Source organism: Schistocerca cancellata, chromosome 6, assembly GCF_023864275.1.
Source record: "Schistocerca cancellata isolate TAMUIC-IGC-003103 chromosome 6, iqSchCanc2.1, whole genome shotgun sequence".
NCBI lineage: Eukaryota > Metazoa > Arthropoda > Insecta > Orthoptera > Acrididae > Schistocerca > Schistocerca cancellata.
Window position 1 is genome coordinate 255,014,429 of NC_064631.1, and position 27,332 is coordinate 255,041,760.

The following is a 27,332-nucleotide window of genomic DNA, read 5'->3' on the forward strand; positions in this document are numbered from 1 at the left end:
GCCATTTGAACCATTTTTGAAGACAATGCCGTACCTTTTCTGATAGCTGTCTCCATTGCATATGTGTCTAGGATGACGACCCTCCGACTTCCTGGCACCGAAAGACGTGGCGTCTCTCCCCCCCCCCCCCCCACCCTTTTAAACTCCCGTCAGCATCCACCTTCGGTCAATTATCTTCCCCCGCCTACGCCTGATGCGGTTGCCTCTGTTCCTAGTTCTGACGCTACATGTGTGAGCACCCCTGACGGTCTTCCACTGAACTGGCCTGGTGAGACATCTGTCTCTTTGGCGGACGACGTCGATGCTGAGGATGGAAATTTTGGAAGTATGCAGAGAGATGGTAAGCCCTTGGCGGTGTCTGCTTCCACCCCGTCACCGTGATGTGCCCTTCCACAGGGTCCTAACAGGGAGCTCTCTGTTCTTCCCCCGTATTTGCAACACTCGTCCTGCCGGTTATGGCAGTTTTTCAACCTTATTGAACAGCCGCGATCAGTGTCAATGCCATTTGCGTACGTCACAAACTGGCTTTATCCATGACATGCTATATCCTGCGAACGTTGACATTGTCTCCCAAGATGCCCCTACTGGGGTGGCGATCCTCCTACGTGATGGTATCCATGCTAATTCAGTTTGCCAGCTCCATGGTGCAGAGATCTCATGTTCAGTAGCGTCAAGAACATAAACGCCATCTGTTTCGGGTCCCCGCCGCTTTTCTTCCTGGGTCGGCAGGATGCTCTGATAGTGGGAGGCGAATTCGTCCAGGTACCAAGAGCCAAAATACCACACACTCTCCATGCGCCGCGCTAGCGGCAATTCTCCAAACCTCATTCTTGTGGACTCTTGGGAGCATATTCACGCTGATCGTCTGGGGTTTATGCATTTCACTAGCCATTCTTCCACTCATCGTGTTTACATCTCCCGCGATATTGTCAGTGGTTTGCAGGCTATTTAAGTCTGGCCCACGGCGCTCTCTCGTCATGGCTTTGAACATGTTCCATCAATCTCTGCCCCCAAAGGGTGTGGCGCAGCCGAGGACTGTTACTACTGAACACATTTCATCTTACTTCACTAGACTGCTGGAAACTCATCGAGGCCACGTGGACAGCTTGTCGTTGACGCCGTGATGCGTATTAGTGAATCTTCTGGGCAAAGCCTGCCCTCCACAAGGCCTTCGTTGTTCACAGAAGGAAGGTCGCGGCGTGGCGGCGACGAAACCAGGATTTCTACTTCACCATTCTCGGGGAACGTACTGTGATGCCATATTAGTCAAAGCGTCAGGCGATGGTGAATCGTGGCAAGGCATAGATCGTCCCTCTCACGATATTACTTCGAAGGAGCTAAGATCAGAGCGGGCACACATGATGGGTAAGTGCGGGAACGTCCGTGTACCATGTAATAGCGGAACGCCAGCATCGTAGGAGGATCTTGATCAATGTTCACACAATGGTGTGTCTGTACGGTGACCGGAATGCTATCTTCCAAGCGGAATACGGTCTGTTGACAGCCAGTGTGATTGAATTAGACCCCGTTTCCTGATTTAATTGTGCACACCAGTGCATTACGTACGCTGTCTCATACCGAAGAAAAATGCACCTGAAATATACAGTACAGGCCATTAAAATTGCTACACCACGAAGACGATGTGCTACGGACGCGAAATTTAACCGCCAGGAAGAAGATGCTGTGAAATGCAAATGGTTAGCTTGTCAGAGCATTCACACAACGTTGGGGCCGGTGGCGACACCTACAACGTGCTGACATGAGGAAAGTTTCCAATCGATTTCTCATACACAAACAGCAGTTGATCGGCGTTGCCTGGTAGAATCTTGTTGTGATGCCTCGTGTAAGAAAGAGAAATGCGTACCATCACGTTTCCGACTGTGATATCGGATTGTAGCCTATCGCGATTGCGGTTTATCGTATCGAGACATTGCTGCTCGCTTTGGTCGAGATCCAATGACTGTTAGCAGAATATGGAATCGGTGGGTTCAGGAGGGTAATACGGAACGCCTTCCTGGATCCCAACGACCTCGTATCACTAGCAGTCGAGATGACAGGCATCTTATCCGCATGGCTGTAACAGATCGTGCAGCCACGTCTCGATCCCTGAGTCAACAGATTGGGACGTTTGCAAGACAACAACCATCTGCACGAACAGTTCGACTACGTTTGCAGCAGCATGGACTATCAGGTCGGAGACCACGGCTGCGGTTACCCTTGACGCTGCATCACAGACAGGAGTGCCTGCGATGGTGTACTCAACGACGAACCTGGGTGCACGAATGGCAAAACGTCATTTTTTCGGATGAATTCAGGTTCTGTTTACAGCATCATGATGGTCGCACCCGTGTTTGGCGACATCGCGGGGAACGCACATTGGAAGCGTGTATTCGTCATCTCCATACTGGCGTATCACCCGGCGTGATGGAAGGGGGTTGCCATTGATTACACGTCTTGGTCACCTCTTGTTCGCATTGACGGCACTTGGAACAGTGGCCGTTACATTTCAGATATGTTACGAGCCGTGGCTCTACCCTTCATTCGATCGCTATGAAACCCTACATTGCAGCAGGATGATGCACGACCGCATGTTGCAGGTCCTGTACGGGCCTTTCTGGATACAGAAAATGTTCGACTGCTGCCCTGGCCAGCACATTCTCCACGTCTCTCACCAATTGAAAACGTCTGGTCAAAGGTGGACGAGCAACTGGCTCGTCACAATACCCCAGGCACTACTCTTGATGAACTGTGGTACCGTGTTGAAGCTGCATCGGCAGCTGTACCTGTACACGCCATCCAAGCTCTGTTTGACTCAATTCCCAGGCGTATCAAGGCCGTTATTACGGGCAGAGGTGATTGTCCTGGGTACTGATTTCTCAGGATCTATGCACCCAAATTGCGTGAAAATGTAATCACATGTCAGTTCTAGAATAATATATTTGTCCAATGAATACCCTTTTATGATCTGCATTTCTTCTTGATGTAGCAATTTTAATGGCCAGTAGTGTATAGTATGAAGGTGACTGGTGACTGGATGCTCTTGATACACGCCACTAATTATTTCGAGTCAGTGAACATACCAGACTGGAGGCTCCCGCCTGCGGAGCCTCGACCTCCGCGGCCTGGCTCTGCTCGGCCGGCCGTCCTTGGCCGGCAGAGTGATGTCGCGTGTCGTCGGCTGGACAGCGGCCAGCGGGCGCGGGCCTTCGCCGCGGCTGTGTTCGCGAAGCCGCGCCGGACCACACAACGCGGCCATTAGGGGCGGGTCGGCGGCCGAGCTGCAGCGCGAAGCGCGCGTGTTTCGCATACTTCCGTCACAGGTGGACGACGCCTCCGACGGGGAATGTCTGCATTAGCGGACAGGCTCGCTGTCCACACGAGCCAAATGCTACGTGCGCCGACAGCTGAAGCACCTAACGTAAGCGGAACGAATAGTTTCATCGAGGTGAAATTTCCCTTAACGACAGTGCCATAAGGTGAACGCTGGTATTTCGTGTGTGCTTCTGAAATCTTCAGCGTAGGGACAATCCGTAGTATTAGGATCACTGAATAAATTTGCAACTGCCAAGATCGTTAACGTAATTTATTCATATAGAACCTGGTTTCGGCAGTTCTCTGTTGCCATCTTCGGACCTGCGAAAAACAGGAACGAAAATGCTGGGATATAGCAAGTAACATTACAGCAAAACTAATTATACCAATGATCTGCAATATCTGGAATAGAAACATACCTATGTTTAGATCATTACACAGTCTTCCCCCTTCAGTACAGTAAGTCCATAATGAGATTTTCACCCTGCAGCGGAGTGTGCGCTGATATGAAACTACCTGGCAGCTTAAAACTGTGTGCCCGACCGAGACTCGAACTCGGGACCTTTGCCTTTCGCGGGCAAGTGCTCTACCATCTGAGCTACCGAAGCACGACTCACGCCCGGTACTCACAGCTTTACTTCTGCCAGTACCTCGTCTCCTACCTTCCAAACTTTACAGAAGCTCTCCTGCGACCTTGCAGAATTAGCACTCCTGAAAGAAAGGATATTGCGGAGACAGGGCTTAGCTACAGCCTGGGGGATGTTTCCAGAATGATGTACTTATGTGTCGCTAAGAATCTTTACACTAGGATAGTGAGCACTCGCAACCAGAGCAATAATATGTGTGTACATAGCTGTTATTTTAAAACTGACATGCCCCTCCACACCTACAAATACTAAATCCGTCCCATTCTCTGTTATGCCAGTCCCACTTGGATATCCTACCTCCCACCCCAAATTCTGTAATTCCCACTAGATCATCGAGCGCCATGCACTCTGCCCCTCTTTCCGTATAGGCCTCCCGTCCCCCACGCGGATCCTCTACAACCTGATTCCTTTTTCCCATCAGCTCCTATTCCTCAGACATATCCGCATACTCTACACCTCCCTGCGCCTTGATCCTCCTCATCCCCTGGTTGCTCCTCTCCTCTCCAACCCCCGCCCTCTGCTGCTACTTCACTGTTGTGTCCCACCTACCCTTCATCTCTACACCCTTCATCTCTTTTCCCAAGGTGATCAACTACCCCTCCTGGATGATGCCCTCTCACCCTCCATTTATCCCTCCTATCAACTGTGATCCTCATCTCCCACTCCTTTCTTCTGTCCTCTCCCCAATCTCCCTCCTCCCCCTTTCCGAGTCCTTTTGCATTCCCCTCCTCTGCCTTTCCCCACTCCCTGTCGCGTCCGCCCCCCCCCCCCCACTTATGGGTCCTCGTCCTCGATTGGCCCCTTACCCCATCCCCTCACTTCGTTTTTTCCTCTCCTTCCCCCCCTTTTCTTTCCCATCATCTGTCCAGGTTCTCTCTGTCTGCCCTCGGCTGTGGTATGTCATATTTGTGCCAACTTTATATTGCACTGTTCAAGTGAGTGTTCAGTGTGTGCATCTTTCCAAACTGTTGTGAACAGAAATCATGCTGTCGCTGGGTGTGAATTTTATATCTCTTGCGAACAGAAACCAGACTGTCGCCGTGTTTTTCAATTGTCTGTATATTAATTTTCTGCTCCCTGTGTACCTTATTAGCATCATCAACCCTTTGTTTTATGTTTTAAGTTCCACAATTTTCCGCCATTTTACCATTTAAGTCACCGATTTTATCGCTAGCCTTTATTATTTATTACCTTCATCTTTTTAAAACAAATTCTGTAGGCTGAAGAGCGGCGTTCTAAGCTGCTGCCAGACCGCCCCCTTCGGGGGATTCGAAACTCAATTAAAAAAAAAAAACAACTGACATGCCGACATCTAATAGAGCTCACGATACCAACATGGACATACACTGTAAAGCAGTACTTACTGTACTGAAGGAGAAGACTGTGTAATGATATAGAGTCGGTTTGGTGCTATTCCATGCCTTACAAATCTTGAATATAGTAAGGTGTGCTTTTTTGTTACTTACTGTACAGAGAATTCCGAAACTGGTCATCTATATGAATAAACGGTTTTAGCGATCTTGGCAGTTGAAAATTTATTCTTTGGTAATTCAACTGGCGGCAGAAAAATCACCAATCTAAGTTTTGCTTATAATACTACCTTCATCGAACGACGTTGGCGAGGTAGGTCTATTTACAAAGGAAAGTACCTACGAGTCATCACCGACTTCATCCAAATATATGGCATATGCAGGGCTTGGTCGGAAATGAAAATGACGTGAGGGGTAGTTTTAAACGGCCTAGCGTTTGGAGAAATTACTATTGGCGTTGGTCGACCGAAGCATCAGCCTTTTATGATAGCATAGTTTCCAGACAACGGCTGGCGCCACGGAAAGCCTACAGTAAGGGGTCGAGTCTGCCTGTATTAATTTTTTTATTATTTTAAAGCTTTACTTTATTTAGACCACAAATAAACGGAACTAATTGTGAGTATATTGTACTTATTAATACACTCCTGGAAATTGAAATAAGAACACCGTGAATTCATTGTCCCAGGAAGGGGAAACTTTATTGACACATTCCTGGGGTCAGATACATCACATGATCACACTGACAGAACCACAGGCACATAGACACAGGCAACAGAGCATGCACAATTTCGGCACTAGTACAGTGTATATCCACCTTTCGCAGCAATGCAGGCTGCTATTCTCCCATGGAGACGATCGTAGAGATGCTGGATGTAGTCCTGTGGAACGGCTTGCCATGCCATTTCCACCTGGCGCCTCAGTTGGACCAGCGTTCGTGCTGGACGTGCAGACCGCGTGAGACGACGCTTCATCTAGTCCCAAACATGCTCAGTGGGGGACAGATCCGGAGATCTTGCTGGCCAGGGTAGTTGACTTACACCTTCTAGAGCACGTTGGGTGGCACGGGATACATGCGGACGTGCATTGTCCTGTTGGAACAGCAAGTTCCCTTGCCGGTCTAGGAATGGTAGAACGATGGGTTCAATGACGGTTTGGATGTACCGTGCACTATTCAGTGTCCCCTCGACGATCACCAGTGGTGTACGGCCAGTGTAGGAGATCGCTCCCCACACCATGATGCCGGGTGTTGGCCCTGTGTGCCTCGGTCGTATGCAGTCCTGATTGTGGCGCTCACCTGCACGGCGCCAAACACGCATACGACCATCATTGCCACCAAGGCAGAAGCGACTCTCATCGCTGAAGACGACACGTCTCCATTCGTCCCTCCATTCACGCCTGTCGCGACACCACTGGAGGCGGGCTGCACGATGTTGGGGCGTGAGCGGAAGACGGCCTAACGGTGTGCGGGACCGTAGCCCAGCTTCATGGAGACGGTTGCGAATGGTCCTCGCCGATACCCCAGGAGCAACAGTGTCCCTAATTTGCTGGGAAGTGGCGGTGCGGTCCCCTACGGCACTGCGTAGGATCCTACGGTCTTGGCGTGCATCCGTGCGTCGCTGCGGTCCGGTCCCAGGTCGACGGGCACGTGCACCTTCCGCCGACCACTGGCGACAACATCGATGTACTGTGGAGACCTCACGCCCCACGTGTTGAGCAATTCGGCGGTACGTCCACCCGGCCTCCCGCATGCCCTCTATACGCCCTCGCTCAAAGTCCGTCAACTGCACATACGGTTCACGTCCACGCTGTCGCGGCATGCTACCAGTGTTAAAGACTGCGATGGAGCTCCGTATGCCACGGCAAACTGGCTGACACTGACGGCGGCGGTGCACAAATGCTGCGCAGCTAGCGCCATTCGACGGCCAACACCGCGGTTCCTGGTGTGTCCGCTGTGCCGTGCGTGTGATCATTGCTTGTACAGCCCTCTCGCAGTGTCCGGAGCAAGTATGGTGGGTCTGACACACCGGTGTCAATGTGTTCTTTTTCCATTTCCAGGAGTGTATTTTCATAAAAGGCAGCCGGGCGGTTTAGCCGCGAGGTCTCGGGCGCCTCATCACGGTCCGCGTGACTCCCTCCCGTCGAAGGGTTCGAGTCCTCTCTCGGGCATTGGTTTGTGTAAGTGTGTTGTGCGTAAGCTTAGGGACCGATGACCTCAGCAATTTGGTCCTGATAAGACGTTATCACAAATTTGCAAATAAATTTCCAGGAAGGGATTATAAGCCGTGTGCGAGAACTTAGAATATAAAATTAGATACTTTTATGTTTTTACAGTTGATTATTTGCACGTGGTGGGATGATATTAGTCTTCAAAACAGGGAAGGCAAAAATTTTCTCGGCATCTTGCACACGTTATAAACGCCACATATTTACAGTTACTTGCTTGTTTGAAAGTTTCTAAAGAAAAATAAACGTGGTTTAAATTCATAAAACGTTCGCTCTCGTCGCACAGTTTGGCAGCAAACCACGCGTAACTCATTACCTCTTCAAATATTGGCGAGGATAACTTCTCGAAATGTCATTTCTATTCTCTGTGTATACGAGCTATAATGAAGCTTTTCTGTACCTTCCGCTATCGTAGCGCATTTCTAGGGAATCACTCAATCCTCCATTATGGGAATCCTACTTCATCTTGAAAACTCGATCTATAATTGTCGATTTTTGTCTCTTCCCCGCGAATAAATTAACAGGAAAAATTTGTTTTTCTGCACCTAAGACTTCATCATACAGTTCATAATTTATTTTACGTAATGGTGTTGTTACTTCTCAGATTTTGACGAAGTAATGACGACATTCCTGAATTTAACAGAGCACTCATCCACAGTTTTTTTGAATCGACGGTCCGATACAGCCAGTACCCTGTTATAGGCATGTGTATACTGATAGTAATAATTTTTCAGAAATGGCTACAGCATACTACGCTTATACGAGTGAGTTACTTTGTTTATGGTTCGGTTTATTTTCTGTGTGAGTAACGTAAACACTGAAAATAAATTGAAGTTCCCGTATAGGAACTCGACTCAACTACCCTCGGATAACGATTCTGTACTCTTTCCGGTGCGCTAACAGCTGCCTGGAATAAACGCGAACACAAATGAGTCATGCCTCTCCCAACAAAGACAAAAATTCTATTTTTGCCAAACGCTTGGCCACATGGAGTTCCCTCTTCTGTCAGCTTCATTTCTTGCCAAGCCCTGTATGTAACATTCATTTGGACGAAATCGGTAATGACAGGTAAGCACGGCAGCTTCGTTCGTGATCGCTTCTCCAGAGAGCGACTATTTCCTTCAATTTCGGTCTAGAGACAAACATGAGAAAGACAAAACTAATGGTTATTAAAGTTATTTCAAGAATAACGACTCTGTAATTGCTACCCAGCGTCTGCTTCGGCAACATTTCAACTTGAGACGTCATGGGAAAGTTCTAGATGGACGGACCATTGTGAGGTGGGTACATGTATTTCGAACAACAGGTTCTGTCTGCAATGGCAAACCGTGAAGAAGTGAGAGAACTGTGCGGACACCAGAAGCAGTCAAAAATGTTCGTGCTACACTACTGCGTAGCCCAAAAAGATCTGCTCGTCGTCATGCGCAAACTGTGCAATTGTCCGATCGCTCATGCAGGATAATATTGCACGAATATCTCCATTTTCACCCATATAAGTTGCAGATTGTTCAGGAAATTAGGCCTCGCGATTGGCTTTCACGGGAAACATTCTGCTTAACCATGCGTGATCTCCTTCGCCAAAATCCGCAAATGTTGCACACCATCCTGATGTCAGATGAAGCTCATTTCGAGTTATGTGGTTCAGTGAATAAACAGAATATGCGTATTGGTGTGATGTAAACCCGCATGAACTGCATATCAAGCCTTTGCACAGTTCTAGTGTCACATCGTGGTGTGAAGTTGCTTCCTTTGGGATTATTGGCCCTTACTTCTTTGAGGATGACAGCGGTGTGGCAAACTGCCACCAGTGAACGCTACCTGAAGATGCTTCCAGACCTCGTTTAGGTATGGTCGATGTGGATGTGAATTATCTGAGCTTTACAAGATATTATCGTAGCGTTATGTACTCAGAGAATGATATTTTTCTCCCTTAGTCCAAATGAGCCAGTGCTCTTGACGATACTTTCTCAGGATAAATAATATGAAAATAATAAATGAACCATTAAATGTTAATAATTTGCACAATCACATTAAATATGTTGTCAGAATTACACGTTAATGAAAATATAGCACTGGCAGCGAGTTTCGACAGACAGACCTCACGCTTATTAGACGAAGCGCGTACTCGCCAGATTGTGGAGTCACTGAATACAAGCGACCATTCAAAATATATAAGCACGTGTAAGATTTTCAATTTCGTTTCACGTTTGCTGAAGTGCTGGTCGTCCACTACACACCTTGTAAATATGTATGAAATCGATGAAGGAAAGTTTGTACGGTTTCCTTGTAAGATCTGGCTGTGTATGTACCGGGCAACACCCAGGACAAGAGACGTTTTGTGCTCTCGTTAGTGTTCCATGTGTTCCTGAACGTCTGTAAGACCTAAACCGTGAAAGCTAGTGACAAGAACCGAATTCATTTCTTCCAGACGTAGTGTTGCTGGAAGACGTTACTCATACCATGGACAGAAACAACAACTAATGAATCTTCTTCGTTTCCTTAGCCTTTTCCCGTGTCTTTGTGAGGTAGGCATGTTTTGTCCGTGTTCGCAATGTTAGTGGAGCCATTTCTGACGGCGTCGCTTACCACCCCGGGAAGGAGTCTTCGGGTAGAAGAAATCTCATTTTCGAGTATTGGAGTGTTTACTAAATTTTCACGTAACACGTACCTGAGATAGAAAGTGAGTACCTGTCTGGATGTGGGAAAGCATCCGAGTTGGCCGGCGTACTGCCCCTGACGTTAATACACCGGGGATTGCGTCCCGAGTAGGCGCACCTTCCTGTTTCCGGAAGCGTGCGCTTTAACGCGCTCGGCTGTCTGCGACTTTATTTTTCGCCGATAGAATGAACGTTTTCACTGCCAGTGCTTGGGATATTGCTGATATTCATGCTATGGGTATTAGGCCGCGTTCCTAGGCATAATTCTCTGCCTAACGTCTCGCCTTCCACTGCTGGAAACTTCATGTGTGGCTTTAACGACTCAGAAGCAGCTACAAACTCAAACAAACCCAGCAAGCCTAACTGTTTATGTGGATCCACGCAACGGCCGGTTCGTGGCGTCATCACATCGCTGACTTAAGACTGCAGAGTCGCGCCGACTTATGCTACGGAACTTGTAGTGGGGAAGATTGGTGCTGTTTGTTTTATGTAACACTAGAGACCACAATTAGTCTAATTTCAATCCTTCTACTCTTCTTTTGAAATTGTTTTTGTGTTTTTCAGTTTCTATGGCCTCGATATCCACCCTAGCATAGTACGCTGAGGTGACGAGCGTCATAGGATAGCGAGCGACATGTACATATACAGATGGCTGTAGTATCGCTTACACGAGGTATAAATGAGAATCGCATTGTCGGAGCTGTCATTTGTACTCAGATCATTCATGCGAAAAGGTTACCGTCGTGATTATGGCCGCACGTTGGGAATTAACAGACTTTGAACGCAGAGTGGTAGTTGGAGCTAGACGCATGGGACATTCCATTTCGGAAATCGGTAGGGAATTCTATATACCGAGACCCACAATGTAGAGGGTGTGCCGAGAATACTGAAATAACCGTATAAATCAATTATGCACGTATGTCCTAGGACAGTGCGGCGAAATTTGGTGTTGATAGGCTATGGCAACTGATGACCAATGCGAGTGCCTTGCTAACAGCGCTACATCGCCTCCAGAGCCTCTCCTGGTTTGGCGACCATATCCGTTGGACCATGGCGTGGCCTGATCCGATGAGTCCCGATTTCATTTGGTAAAATGGTACGACTCGAGTGTGACTCAGACCTCACGAAGCTATGGACTCATGCTGCCAACATGGCATTGTGCAAGCTGGTGGTGGCTACATAATGGTGCGGGCTGTGTTTACATGGAGTGTACTGTGTTCTCTGGTCCACCAGAACCGACCATTGACAGGAAATGATTATGTTCAGCTACTTGTAGACCATCTGCAGGCATACATGGACTTCCGGTTCCCGTGTCATGTCTCTGGGATACAGTTGTTCACGACTGGTCTGAAGAACATTCTGGACAATTCGAGCATATGATTTAGTCACCTAGATGGCCCGACATGAATCCTATCGAACATCTATGGCACATAATCGGGAGGTCAGTTTGTGCACAAAATCCTGCACCGGCAACACTTTCGCAATTATGGACTGCTGTAGAGGCGGCATGACTCAATATTTCTGCAGGGGACGTCCAAGGACTTATGAACGTAGGCTTCCGCGCCCATTGTCACAGTCAATATAACAATAACACCCTGAAGAAGGTAACTCGCAACAGCTGACATATTGACAATGCGGTCACAAACCCAGAAAAATATTATTGACTATTCCAAGGACTTGTTGAGTCCATGCCACACTTGGCCGCAAGTTCATGGGATTTTATATACTCCTGTATAAGCAAGCGGCGGGATTAGGTCTTTTACAGAGTTCAAATGTTTGCACGCTTTTTTTGTTGTTAAACACTACTTTACCGTGTTTTCTGAGTACTTTGTTGATGCGATCTTTAACAGTTTTTACAATTCGAAGAAAACTTTCCCTTTAATTTGTCTTTTCCATTAGAAACTTTAGACCATCCAGTGTGTAGCGGACTACTTATCACTTTCTCAGAGTAGTCGTTTCTGCTGAAAGCCGTTCTTAAGCGATCGGGATATTCCTCCATCTATTGTGTTTCAAAGATTCTTGTAGCCCGGGCCACTAATTTTTTGATCACTCCTCTTTTCTGCTTGCTTTGATGATTGGAATGACGGTGGAGGTATCTAGCCGTGTGCCTGTGCTTTCTATCGAATTTATGCTCTAAAGTTGTGTCAGGTTTTCTAATTAGCTGCACATCCAAAAATGAAATTGACCGTCTTTTACTTTTTCTGTACTGAATTTTATATTAGAATGAATATGTTTAGAAAAAATGTAGAGTTATTTTTATTCATGAGGCCATATAATGGAAGTATCATCAACATATCGAAGCGAACATGCGGGTTTCTTCTTCGTCGTCTGAAGGGTACTTCTTCAAATTTTTCCACACAAAAATCTGCTACAACTGCACTGGGTTTCCCACGGCTGCTCATAGAACGGATTCAGCCTAAGACGCTATCGTTACACCAAAGAGACCTCCTCCGGTGCACCGCTGACACTTTCATGTTTACATCAGTCAACCATTTTTCCACACTTAGCTGCTGTTGAAAGATCTTGGTCATGTAAGAAACATTTGTCTTTAATTTATTGATGAGGTAGTCGAACGTCTCTGCGCTCATCTACGAATAATCGAAGAATTTGTCTGGTGATCTTTGTAATTGATGATATAAATTATTAAATTCTCCAAGAAGGCTTCTTCCTTCGTAAATTCCATACACAAGCTCTCTATTGCTTTATTTTTCCTAAGTAAAGCTAATTTTGTTGCTTTACTCTCGAGCTACAGTATTCTGCAATTTAGGTCAACTTTAGTAGCCATCTTGAAGAGGGAGATCGTCGCTAGCATGCTGGACATCCAATCATATCGCCCAATGCTGCCGCTTGTTGCTGGAGTGTCACGTATCTAGATGTCACTTGCTGTCGGTCGCCTCTGACGCTTATGTAGGACACACGGCATTACGGCGACTGGAGTTCGGGCGAGCCTCCAATCTGGCTGCTGTCGTAACTAACTGTTGTTGGGGAGTTTTCCTTGAACGAAAGAAACATCGATACTGTCTGCAAAAATTCTATGCATGCCGCAACAAAAGACTTGACAAGACAAGTATAGGTTACACATTCTTATTTGTAATGCCTGCGCACTCCTCCCACAGAATCGACTACAGTGCTGTTTACTAATGAATGCATATTCACTCGAGACGGCATTGTGAACTTCCACATCACTTTTTTTTTCTTGGCAAGCGAAAATCCACACGCGGAAGCTGCTACAACCAGCCAATACATACTCAGTGGGAACGTACGCTTGGGACAATCTGTGATCACATCATGTAGCCGTATCTAAAGACAGCCAGAGTAAACAGCACCGACATGCCTTATATCTTTTTCCTGGAGAGGTTCATTCTGCCCATTTAAATGAGGTGCCACTACTGGTTTGTCAAGTTTTGTGGCTGCAACAAGACGGAACTCAATCTTGCTAGGACGCAAATAAGCCGCACTATGTCGGTACCAAACATTGGTGGAGGAGCAACATGCTCATCAGACACCTCTTCACTATTACCTGAGGGGCATTATGAAAACTACGGAGTATGGTACGCCTGTAACATCTGAGCATGGCCTTATTTCACGTACCCACAATCAGAGCGAAATATTAAGTTCACAGTTTCCCTTATCACACCATATGCGTCTCTAAATCACCAACGTACGCATTACAGTAAAACTGGAGATCAAAATTCTGAGCCCTGTATTCAGTTTACTGCAGGCTGTGTTATTCTGCTTGTGTTTATAACTGAACTGCGAAACGCACACTGATTACCATGTCAGAAGCGTTGTCAAAGTTTGACAAGAGACAGCAGTCCTAACTCGAAGGAGAATGCCGCAGAACTGCAGAAGCGCCTACGCAAATCTTCCTTTTCAAAGTGGGTGTTATTAGATATAAGTGAAAAAAGGTAGCATACTTTGCTTACTTCCTTTCCGTGATGTCTTAAGGGACCATTTTTTGGAGTAACTTAACAAGCCAACAAAGTTTTTCCGAGTCTGGAAGCTAATTATTTGTGGCATGGGCTCCAGAACGTATTGACGATTCCTATTCAACGAACTGGGGTTACTAACTACTGCTCCCATTTATTCCTTAACGAAATTTCTCATCAATGAAGTATCGCTTATTTTAACAGCGCAGTTGATTGAAACCTTACTACAAATGATAAGCTTCACAAAGAGTTAAAATCACTTAATTTTGATCCAGAAAGGCGTTCTCTATTCAGGAACGCAGATTCTTAGTCTTTTTACCAGCAACCATAATCAGTTTACTAGCCACTTAAGAGAAGTCTGAAATATTTATTGGTGGCCAACTCCTATTCCATTGATGAATCTCGTAACAGAACCGACTGATGTGTTTACGTTATCAAAAATATCAAATAACGTGACCTGTAAGTCTTCAGTGCGGTAAAGTGATCAATGTAATAAGTGTAGTAAACTAATGCCCTCTTTCGTAATGTGTGGCTACAACAGCCTATGAATTGGCACATGCATCTCAATGTATTGTACACTTACATGCTTTGCTAAAAGTTGTTTATTAGCTCCTAAATGAAAATTTGTTTGATATTTTTAATTATTCCAGGATAATGTTGATCATGGTATCTGTTGAAAGCACATTAGCATGCCTTATTTTTTGGTAATTATGTATAACGCAGTCTTGTTCTTTGGAATGTTCTGCATCCTTGTGGACCTCCTCGCTGAGGATCAGTGGAACAAAAAATACATCTAATCTAATCCAATAGGAGGTAATTTTCCCTGCACACGTTCTCTCTTGAAAATCAGTATACCGTGCTGCTCAAGGTATTGAGCGTTCCGCATGCGCAGTTCACGTAACCACCTAGCATCGATGTGGAATGGGTTGCATAACAAACTAGGATGCCAAACCTAAGTTGAACTCAAAGGCCCTAAACTATACATTTACAGAGAAGGAGTTTTCACAAAATTATTGGTGCATTTTTTTATGCGTCTTGCTTAGAAAGCAATGTTTCAACGTGTTAGGTGAAATACTTAAGGAGATAGCTACTTAAAATACAGTAGTACAGAATTCAGTTCAACACAGTCGCCACCATAATGAAGTCTTTTTGTGTTTTAACGTCATTTTTTCATCTTAAACACTCAAAAATTCATTTACACTGCGGGGAACGTACTTCCTCCCTCAAATTACTGAACGCTAACAAAATACAATTTGGCGTCCCTACATAAAATGATATACCCTGCTGTTACAAACTTATTACGTCCTACACAAGCAAGAGCTTTCTCGTAGGGTAGAGGGCCGGATTATTTATTATTTTGTTAGAGTAACTGGTCATTTTCATCATAAAACTTGTATCTCATATTCGCTATATTGCATTCGCTCTATGCTATTTATGTCAAAAGACTACACGACGATTTAGTACAATGAAATGATCATCTCTGTATATACAAGCAATTAACGACGTACGAAACATTGCTCGAAGTTAGAGGTATATGATGTACGAACTATTATTGGACGTGTGAGTTACTGACAGAGTTAACTGAACTGCGCAGTCGTTACTCATACATCATTCGTCAGGTCGAATTTCCTATGATTCGTTGTGTAACTCACGATAAGGCAGTAACGAGTCAGTTTATCAGTCAGGTCACATTATATTTATTACAAAGAGTTTGTTAAAATTACATAGACGAAACTATTCAGGGAATCTCTTCATCAGCCACCGATACATCGACAGTTTGGCACGCCGTCATATATACACAAACGTTCCTTGAAAATAACGGGGAAGCTCAGATGCCGAAATATCGATGCTTGTTTGAAGACGCTACCCGACTGTATTCCTACAAATTACTTGAACATTCAATAATCTGGGAGAGGCTCAAGTTTCACAACAAAGATTTTGAAAATTATGTGTTGTAGGTGGAAAGTTATCGCCGATGTGTGTTACTGACACGTGCATAGGTTGCGGTGCCACACAAATGAATATTTCCCTGTGTAACTTTTCCGCCAATATCTTCAGTGGTGCTAACAGTGAAGTGGAAAGGAACTGTTTGTAAAGCGTCTCAGTGAGGACTATCTGGATGATCCTTACTCAAATTCAGCTTCCGTTTGCTCCAGTAACTCGCCCGACGGAGCTTATCCAGAGTGATGAGTACAGATTTAAATAGGAGGGAGACTGCAGTAGGACTACATTTCTTTAAATACTGGAGCTTGCATTATTGGACCTACACTGATCATCCAGAGCCTTATGACCACTGCCCACGGTGAGACTGCATTACGTTCTTCAGTACTAGCGGGCACGTGACGCGTTAAGGGGATTGCGAGAATGTATGGGGAGCAGACGATTGGGTAATAATTCCAGCGACGCGATGGGTCGCAAATGGAGAAAATCCACTGACGTAGGTGTGATTTACAACGGGAGGATTATTACAGTTCCGACCCTGGGGACGAGAATCTCGGAAAGGGCGAAGCTGATTGACTGTTTGATTTCTTCTATCGTGGGCATCGAGTATGCAAAGTGGCTCAAGGACGGCTGCGATGTTGGACTTCCGCGTCCCTCACAGAACACGTCGGTCTGTGGACTGCCCGCTCTGCAAAGCAGGATGGGTAGACCGAACGACAGTGCGCAGTCTTCGTGGAGGGACACCGCTCACCACACACTGTTGAACAATTACTTCCCCCCCCCCTCCGCCGTCTCAACCCTCACCCCACCCCTGCAGCAGGTGCAGTGAGTCCCGCCTTCCTCTTGATGGATGATAACGCACGGCCCCACCGAGCTGCCATCGTGGAGGAGTCCCCTGAAACAGAAGATATCAGGCGAATGGAGTGGCCTGCCTCTTCTCCAGACCTAAACCCCATCGAGCACCTCTGGGATGCTCTCGGTCGACGTATCGCTGCACGTCTTCAAACCCCTACGACACTTCAGGAGCCCCGACGGGCACTGGTGCAAGAATGGGAGGCTATATCCCAGCACCTGCTCGACCACCTGATCCAGAGTATGCAAACCCGTTGCGCGGCCTGTGTTCATGTGCATGGTGATGCTATTCCATATTGATGTCGGGTACATGCGCAGGAAACAATGGCGTTTTGTAGCACATGTCTTTCGGGACGGTTTTCTCTACTTATCACCAATACCGTGGAATTACAGATCTGTGTTGTGTGTGTTCCCTATTGCCAATCCTATTAGCGCCAGTTTTGTGTAATGCACGTTGCGTGGCACCACATTCTGCAATTATCCTTAATTTATGAGCATGAGTGTACTTTTGTTATGAATTATACATACTGCCACAATCTTCCAAACTTTGTGCCTTCACCATAGTGCCTCGTATAGCGTCACGATCGAGAGACGGAGCCGTGAGTCAGAGTGAGGGCCCAGTAGCCGGCGAGACGCCGCCCAGCGCGGAGCCAGCCGCTTGCTCGCTCTTGCGTAACGCCACCGGGGCTCAAGGGCGCGCCTCAATGGGATCGTGGCTACCAACATAAATTACACGGCCCGGCAATCTTTTTTCCTGCCATAAACAGCGGGGTTAATAGAAGCTAATGTTGGCAACGCACGATTTCAACACGCGAGTCCCCTCGTCTGCATTCCTGCAATCTGGACGGCGGGCGCGTGACAATGGGCTCCGCTGTCAGGGTGCCCCCCTTGGTGACAACTTCATTCTCCTACTGCACACAGTTGGCGCCAAGAGCTCGTTATTTATGTGACGTACCAGGCATACTGCCTTTGGTTATGGCTCGTCAGCAATTTAGCGCGCACGCATGCGTTAACAAGTGATACTAGGTTCTGAGAGTAACAAGCTATAGTGTCAGATGGCAAATACCACTCCCTTCGCTGAGCTACATGCTTAATTCAGCGACTGTTGTATTTCAAAATCCTGACTAGAGTAAACAAGCGAATATAACCATTTCAGTAAGCTGAGGCACAAAGACGTCGTAATGAAAATTTTAAATCACCAAAGACATCAAATGAATTCGCAATTGCGAATAAGGACTGCCATCACCTGTAGAATGGAATGACGACAATGAAAATTTATGCTGGACTTGGATTGGAACCCGGATTTTCCGCCCGTTGCAATTTACAAAGTATTTGGATGGAAAAAGTATTTGTATGGAAGTGAAACATGGACGACAAATCGTTTGGACAAGAAGAGAATAGAAGCTTTCGAATTGTGGAGCTACAGAAGAATGTTAAAGATTAGATATGTAGATCACATGACTGATGAGGAGGTATTGAATAGAACTGGGGAGAAGATGAGTTTGTGGCACAACTTCACTAGAAGAAGGGATGGGTTGGTAGGACAAGTTCTGAGGCATCAAGGGATCACCAATTTAGTATTGGTGGGCAGCGTGGAGGGTAAAAATCGTAGAAGGAGACCAAGAGATGAATGCACTAAGGTGATTCAGAAGGATGTAGGTTGCAGTAGGTACTGGGAGATGAAGAAGCTTAAACAGGATAGAGTAGCATGGAGATCTGCATCCAACCAGTCTCAGGACTGAAGACCACAACAACAACAACAACAACCGTTTACGTCTAACCTGTACGGTAATATACATAATGGATGTACAGGTCGCAGATGAATGGTTGACGGCATATGGAAGTTTGGGTCTGGACGTGAGTCGTGCACGAACAGCCAGTAAAAGAATAAAGAACTGACAGCTAATGTAAACATCAACACATTTTCATCCAGACGTGAACAGCAGTCTGAAGATAAGCCTGTCGGTTCCAAACCGGTATCAGCGCAATTTATATAAATACACAGCATTATCAACAACGGATAGTTGTAGTTTTTCTTCTTTGGAAGATCAGCCTTCAATTTTGTACACAGTCACGGCCTTAAAATGTCAGTTTTCGACAAAATAGCATTTCCACATATTACGTAATGATTTTACAGGGCTATTTTCTTGTCGTAACAGGTAGTTTCCTTTTCATCAAAACATTAGACGAGTGTAAATTCAAAACTGTCGAGAACCGTTTACTTGTGCCGCTTTGCGTCATTGCCTGAGATTCTAAAGAAGCAGGGTCATCTTTCAGTGACACTGTTAGGCAAATGACAGGTTTCCGAAAGGATAGGCTGCCGCTGACAGCTGCCAGGGTCAGCATTCAGTTGCGAGATATTTCACGTCGTCCATCAGGCCCACAGATTTTGGAGGAAGCAAAGTCAGAAAGCGCACGCTGACGAGCCACCGTCGCGAATCGTTGTGATGTATGGGAATCTGATTGGCTCCCTTTGTACCTCCGCTCGGCGTGTGGCCTTGAATTGGAAGAATCCCTTACGCTCCCCCTGGGGCAGGTCTCGGCAGCAGAATGCTTCGATTGTAGGTGCAGTGAAGAAACGGTATCCTGCCAGTAAAGGAAACTACATGCACAAGCGTAGACTGTTGCTGCAGTGTACTTTCATTGCTGGAAAGCCTCAGATAACATCCACCCTGTCGCTTGCTCGACAAAACAAGTGCGCAATCAGTATTGGAAAAGGTAAGAGATTTGTTGGAGGCTTCCTAGGAAACATAATCCACTATTCATTTCTTATTGGTAAGAGCTTATCATAAGAAAAAATTGTGTTTTACGCTCACTGAGGAAGTGTGATAAGGCGCTTTCTGTTCACCATATATATGGGGCCGTGATGAAAAGTAATGCCTCTGACTTTTGGCCACTGTTCTCAACATCTGTTGAGATAATGCATATTACACGGCCGACTTTTCCGGTTTCCTGACGCATCTTGCCACCCTCTTCCGCTAAAGGGAATCGAATTGTAGCGCGTAACATGACGGAGTGTGATGTAATTATGTCGGCGCATACAGAACAGTGTGTTGTAGTCGAGTTTATAACCGCAGAAAACGTGCCTCCAATGATATCGATAGAATAATGGAAGCTGTCTTCGGCGACGATTGTATCGACAACAGTAGTGTGCGACGCTGGATTGTTCGTACTCGTAATGAAGGAAATGGTGTTGCTAACCTCATCGTGTGTGATTGAGCTCGGAGCAGATGACCGCGTATGGCAACCAACGAGACGGATCGGAATAGGGTTGATGAAATAATCAGAGAAAATCGTCAACTAACAAAGACACAGCCTTGAGGTAAGTGTGGCATATCACGAGAGCGTGTACAGGCCATCATTGGAGCTCTGCGGCACAGAAAACTGTGCGCATAGTGGGTGTCTCGAGTGCTCACTTCTGGCATAAAAAATACTTGGCTCCATTAGATTTTCATCTGTTACCAAAACTGGAAGAAAATCATCGAGGATATCACTTTGATAGGGATGAAGAGGTGCAAGTGGAGGTCGTGTTGTGGTTACATCAACAAAGTCAAACATTCTACAGTGACGGTTTCAACAAACTGGTCTCTCGTTAGGAGAAATGTGTTCGTCACCAGGGCGACTATGTTGAGACGTAAATATGCAGACATGAAGAATAAATGTGTAGAATGTTAATGAAATTTGTTTTATTTAAAAGTCATTGAGTACTCACATAAAAAATTCGGAGTCATTACTTTCCACCACGCCATTGTACAAGGTGTTTAAATAACAAAGTTTCCCATTTTCCTACTGCAGATATCACTGGTTACATCTAATCGTACAAACATACGTCCTGAAACGCGTCGTGATGTGGGTTGTTCTGTCTTGTTAATCAGGAGATGTTCAGTGAGATTGCGCCTCATTCTTACACATCTTTCAGTCCTTGTAAGATGACTACGAACGCATAAGAACACATCTGGTTGCCCGCGGGTTTGTTCATATGCGAATGATATACACTCCACTAAAGAGAGCATGTTCCTGCCGGGTGCAGGTAATTGTGTCCATAGTCAGAAATCTAAGAAAGTAATTCACGTGTATGGAGAGGCCATGCTACTGAACCACAGCTACCAACCCAACCCTCATTGAACATTTGTGGCAGGTACCTTAGACGGAGCCGTAGAAAACTGGTTTGTGACCCGTCATGAATAAATCACATCGGCTTTCATTCTGCGGGATTAGAGGTCCTCTAACTATTCAGGTAATTGCTGGTGGTAAACAGAATCTGCTATATGCTTTCACAGGCTGTAATGACATCGATTAACCACCCGTTGAGAGCCATCCATACGGGAGCGAGTTTTGTACCATCAGCAGCTTCAGTTCTACGCAACCTCTTTTGAGGATTATCTTCGACTCATTGCAACATACGCTGCCTCCGTATCCGGCAAGCGAGCGGTGCTGAAATATCCCGCGATCCTTGGTCCTTATTATGGTACATTCCGTGTCTTCATGTCTCTGAAAGAACTCCCTGAAAAAGAAAGTTTCTAATGGAATGTGGCGTTAAGAAGTCAGTTATCATCGTTAGTTAAACCACAGTAGAATGCCTTCTATGCCACTTCGCGCTGTTCACTCCACAAGAATTCACTGATATTTTTCTGATGTCATTTCATCCTCAAAACGATACGTACGCTTGTGAAATACGATTTCTTATTATTGGTTTAAGAACACAAAACATGATCACTAATGCTGTCCAAGTCAACATGATATCGACACAAAGAAATAATCTTACAAATTCCCCAGTGTACTAAAATATTACGAAATCCAATCCTACGTTGCCTTCACATTTCTTAATATTCTACAGTGCACTCAAAGAGGATCCGTGCACCCATGCCAACATAACGCAAAACACTGGACCAAAGCAATTTGCCCTGCTGGTGTAACTAAACTCCTCTGCCTTTTCGTTACGTCCCAGAATAGAAATAATACTGGTACTCTTTATACAGTGGTAGAAATAAGGAACAAGTCTAAGAATTGTTTCATAATGCGGGGCCACATTCATAATATATTTCTTTAAAGTCAGTACCGCCATTAGACTGTTGTTTCTTTACAGTGTTAAATTACACTTACACAATCATGATTTCGGCTTCAAAGTGCCATTATCAGGTGTTTTAAGTGATATAAATTGCCTAAGATGGCACACTGTAGTATTAAAATACACTATAAGACACATTGTCTAAGAGTCGATATTTCTGGCAGAGCCTGCTTTATTTCATTACTGAGTACACCAGGCTTGTGTAAGTGTAATGTAAGAATGCAAATAAACAACAGTCTAATGGCGGTACTGACTTTAAAGAAAGGAACAAGTCTCATTCCCTTTCTCGAGGCTGTCTACGGTCTCAAACAGGAACCAAAGCCCGTGAAACAATTCGATAAGGAGACAAATGATACGAAATAGATCTAACAGATCTCTTTCATATTTAATGAAATAGAAGGAGGATTTCAGCGCTTGTGGCAGTGATTAGCAGCAGACCTTCAGTGTAAATTAATTTGTCTAAGGTGCTCAAACAGACGTAAAGAATAAGTGTTGGTTCACTTCACGAAAGGTGACCAGTGACTGGAATCAGACACAACCAGAAAAGAGGCCCTAGCATCAGTTCTGAGGGGCGTATAGTGAAATGACCACACTCTGTAGTTAGTCGGAACACTTATAACAGAAGCTGTCGTTTTCTTTTTTTTTTTTTTTTTTTTTTGGTCATCAGTCAACTGACTCCTTTGATGCGGCCCGCCACGAATTCTTTTACTGTGCTAACCTCTTCATCTCAGAGTAGCACTTGCAACCTACGTCCTCAATTATTTGCTTGACGTATTCCAATCTCTGTCTTCCTCTACAGTTTTTGCCCTCTACAGCTCCCTCTAGTACCATGGAAGTCATTCCCTCATGTCTTAGCATATGTCCTATCACCCTGTCCCTTCTCCTTGTCAGTGTTTTCCACATATTCCTTTCCTCTCCGATTCTGCGTAGAACCTCCTCATTCCTTACCTTATCAGTCCACCTAATTTTCAACATTCGTCTATAGCACCACATCTCAAATGCTTCGATTCTCTTCTGTTCCGGTTTTCCCACAGTCCATGTTTCACTACCATACAATGCTGTACTCCAGACGTACATCCTCAGGAATTTCTTCCTCAAATTAAGGCCGGTATTTGATATTAGTAGACTTCTCTTGGCCAGTAATGCCTTTTTTGCCATAGCGAGTCTGCTTTTGATGTCCTCCTCGCTCCGTCCGTCATTGGTTATTTTACTGACAAGGTAGCAGAATTCCTTAACTTCATTGACTTCGTGACCATCAATCCTGATGTTAAGTTTCTCGCTGTTCTCATTTCTACTACTTCTCATTACCTTCGTCTTTCTCCGATTTACTCTCAAACCATACTGTGTACTCATTAGACTGTTCATTTAATTCTTCTTCACTTTCACTCAAGATAGCAATGTCATCAGCGAATCGTATCATTGATATCCTTTCACCTTGTATTTTAATTCCACTCCTGAAACTTTCTTTTATTTCCATCATTGCTTCCTCGATGTACAGATTGAAGAGTAGGGGCGAAAGGCTACAGCCTTGTCTTACACCCTTCTTAATACGAGTACTTCGTTTTTGATCGTCCACTTTTATTATTCCCTCTTGGTTGTTGTACATATTGTATATGACCCGTCTCTTCCTATAGCTTACCCCTACTTTTTTCAGAATCTCGAACAACTTGCACCATTTTATATTGTCGAACGCTTTTTCCAGGTCGACAAATCCTATGAAAGTGTCTTGAATTTTCTTTAGCCTTGCTTCCATTATTTGCCGTAACGTCAGAATTGCCTCTCTCGTCCCTTTACTTTTCCTAAAGTCAAACTGATCGTCACCTAGCGCATTCTCAATTTTCTTTTCCATTCTTCTGTATATTATTCTTGTAAGCAGCTTCGATGCATGAGCTGTTAAGCTGATTGTGCGATAATTCTCGCACTTGTCAGCTCTTGCCGTCTACAAAACCCTTGTTCAGAGAACTTCAAACTTGTTTGTTGATTTTTCACATTTTACTCGGCTTGTCAATATAGAGAGGACAGAGAGAGAGAGAGAGAGAGAGAGAGAGAAGTTTCAGCGAGGAGCTGTACACTCGGTCAGTGGTCAGATTAGGCGTCAAAGAAATAGTAAACTCCAGTGTCAGGCGTTATAGATCAGGCGCTGTGCGTAGCGGTGTGTCTTACTTTCGAATTGTCGAGGCTACAAATTCCAATACAAGACAAATAGCAGTACCTCCAACACGTTCAAGCACACCATTTAACGACCGGTTCCTTGAGGAACCGAACTTAGATGTATAAAACAGCTTCAAACGTCTGATAACTTCACAGATGAGTTAATGAGTTTCACATTTGACATTAAACATGTAGGCGAGAGAATGATTAGAAAAGATTTGAGTTAAATTTAAAGTTCGCTGGAAATCGCCTAGCTTTGTCATTACGAAATATTGGATCTGTGTGTAGACTGGAGAATTTGCTCTCCGTGCCCGCATCTCGTGGTCGTGCGGTAGCGTTCTCGCTTCCCACGCCCGGGTTCCCGGGTTCGATTCCCGGCGGGGTCAGGGATTTTCTCTGCCTCGTGATGGCTGGGTGTTGTGTGCTGTCCTTAGGTTAGTTAGGTTTAAGTAGTTCTAAGTTCTAGGGGACTGATGACCTTAGATGTTAAGTCCCATAGTGCTCAGAGCCATTTTATTTTTGCTCTCCGTTATAAGCAAAAACTAGTTTTACACGCGCTCTGTGTTTATCACATCATCTCGCCCGAACTGTGTGTCGTACAGTTATATATTTCTGCAAGGCGTATTCAGTGATACTGTCTGCAAAATGTGTTGCGAATACACTTAATAAAAGTAACAAAATAAAACGCTTCAACAAAGGATTATATAGCCAGCCGGTTATCCGCTAGTGGTTGACTGTATAATACTATGTTGAAACTAGTATACGGTTGCTGAGTAACAGCCTTGTTTAAAACTGTAAACTAAAATGTCATGCCGGATGCTGTATTTGCAGTGAAAATGTAGAAAGCAATAAACTTTTTTTTCCTTTTATCATTTTGTGGGAGGAGTCAGAGACAAAAGGATTGGTAAAGGTTTGAAATACTGGCTGAATATAGTCCGGGCATTTTTGCCTGAAAGCATATCAACAATTTTTACCGAGTTAAAACTTTAACATAAAACTACTTTTAAGTTGATAACATTTTAAATTTTTAAATTCGGTCGGTAATCATATGAAATATCGAAAATTAAACTTTTCTTGTCTCTGGAAGCCGTCACATAGGCAATCTGAATAGGGCTTTGGTGAATGTGCCACGGGTTGACCATTTAGTAATCTATGTGCCAAAAAGCGAGGTGTTTTCGCTCGTGCACCATGTGCGAAAGAAATGAGAACAGTTAAAAAAAATTGCAATTAAAATATTTATTTATGATTGTCATGTCTTTGCAACTGTGTGTTTATTTTTTCGTAATAACACATTTTTCACCTGTTCATATTAGGCGCTAAATTAAAATGAAATTACTGAATCATACATATTCTGTTACGAGACATGCAGAACTTCATGGTAGTGTCTCCTAACAAAATATGTATCGTTAAATTATTTCGTTTTATTTTGTAGACCTCTGGTGATGCCTAATATGAAAAGGTGAAACATGTTTGGTTACAAACAAAATGACTCATTTTCAAAAGATGGATAACAAATGTTGTAATGTTGATGCATTAATTTGTTCTGATTGCGGTGCTGATATTCAAGACAATAAAAGCGGGTTAAAAGCCGTGAACTATCTGGGGAAGTTAACCTGGCATTAATGAGCAACTCTTTCGACAGCTATCCAGTCTAGCTTACCAAATTCCCAACCAGACTAACATTAATTATAATCTTTTAATAGTCATCTTACGACAACCGGTGATATATATACAGGTTGAGTCACCTAACATTACCGCTGGATATATTTCGTAAACCACATCAAATACTGACGAATCGATTCCACAGACCGGACGTGAGGAGAGGGGCTAGTGTAATTCGTTAATACAAACCATTAAAAAAAGCACGGAAGTATGTTTTTTAACACAAACCTACGTTTTTTTAAAATGGAACCCCGTTAGTTTTTTTAGCACATCTGAACATATAAACAAATACGTAATCAGTGCCGTTTGTTGCATTGTAAAATGTTAATTACATCCGGAGATATTGTAACCTAAATTTGACGCTTGAGTACCACTCCTCCGCTGTTCGATAGTGTGTATCGGAGAGCACCGAATTACGTAGTGATCCAAAGGAAACGGTGATGGAGCTTAGGTACAGAAGAGACTGGAACAGCACATTACGTCCACATGCTAACACCTTTTTATTGGTCTATTTCACTGACGCACAAGTACATTACCATGAGGGGTGAGGTACACGTACACACGTGGCTTCCGTTTTCAATTACGGAGTGGAATAGAGTGTGTCCCGACATGTCAGGCCAATAAATGTTCAGTGTGGTGGCCATCATTTGCTGCACACAATTGCAATCTCTGGCGTAATGAATGTCGTACACGCCGCAGTACATCTGGTGTAATGTCGCCGCAGGCTGCCACAATACGTTGTTTCATATCCCCTGGGGTTGTAGGCACATCACGGTACACATTCTCCTTTAACGTACCCCACAGAAAGAAGTCCAGAGGTGTAAGATCGGGAGAACGGGCTGGCCAATTTATGCGTCCTCCACGTCCTATGAAACGCCCGTCGAACATCCTGTCAAGGGTCAGCCTAGTGTTAATTGCGGATTGTGCAGGTGCACCATCATACATACGTCGACGCGTTTCCAGTAGGACATTTTCGAGCAACGTTGGCAGATCATTCTGTAGAAACGCGATGTATGTTGCAGCTGTTTGGGCCCCTGCAATGAAGTGAGGACCAATGAGGTGGTCGCCAACGATTCCGCACCATACATTTACGGTCCACGGTCGATGTCGCTCTATCTGTCTGAGCCAGCGAGGATTGTCCACGGACAGTGTCGTCGTAACTGCCGTCTGTTTCACGTCTGCTGTGCAGCGAGCTACCTTAATTTAAGTACTAACTGTATTTTTCTTACTTGTCACTTCTTCTTCCGTGTGTATTTGCTTTTAGGAAGCTTTAATTGTCTGGTGCTATTAATAGTGTTCCATAGATTTCGTGTTTGTTTTGAATACAGTCAGAGAGAGTCCCTTTAGTCAGCCATAGTCAGTGTCAGTGTCGTCGTAACTGCCGTCTGCTTCACGTCTGCTGTGCAGCGGGCTACATTATTTTAAGTATTAACTGTATTTTTATTACTTGTCACTTCTTCTTCCGTGTGTATTTGCTTTTAGGAAGCTTTAATTTTCTGGTGCTATTAATAGTGTTCCATAGATTTCGTGTTTGTTTTGAATACAGTCAGAGAGAGTCCCTTTAGTCAGCCATAGTCAGT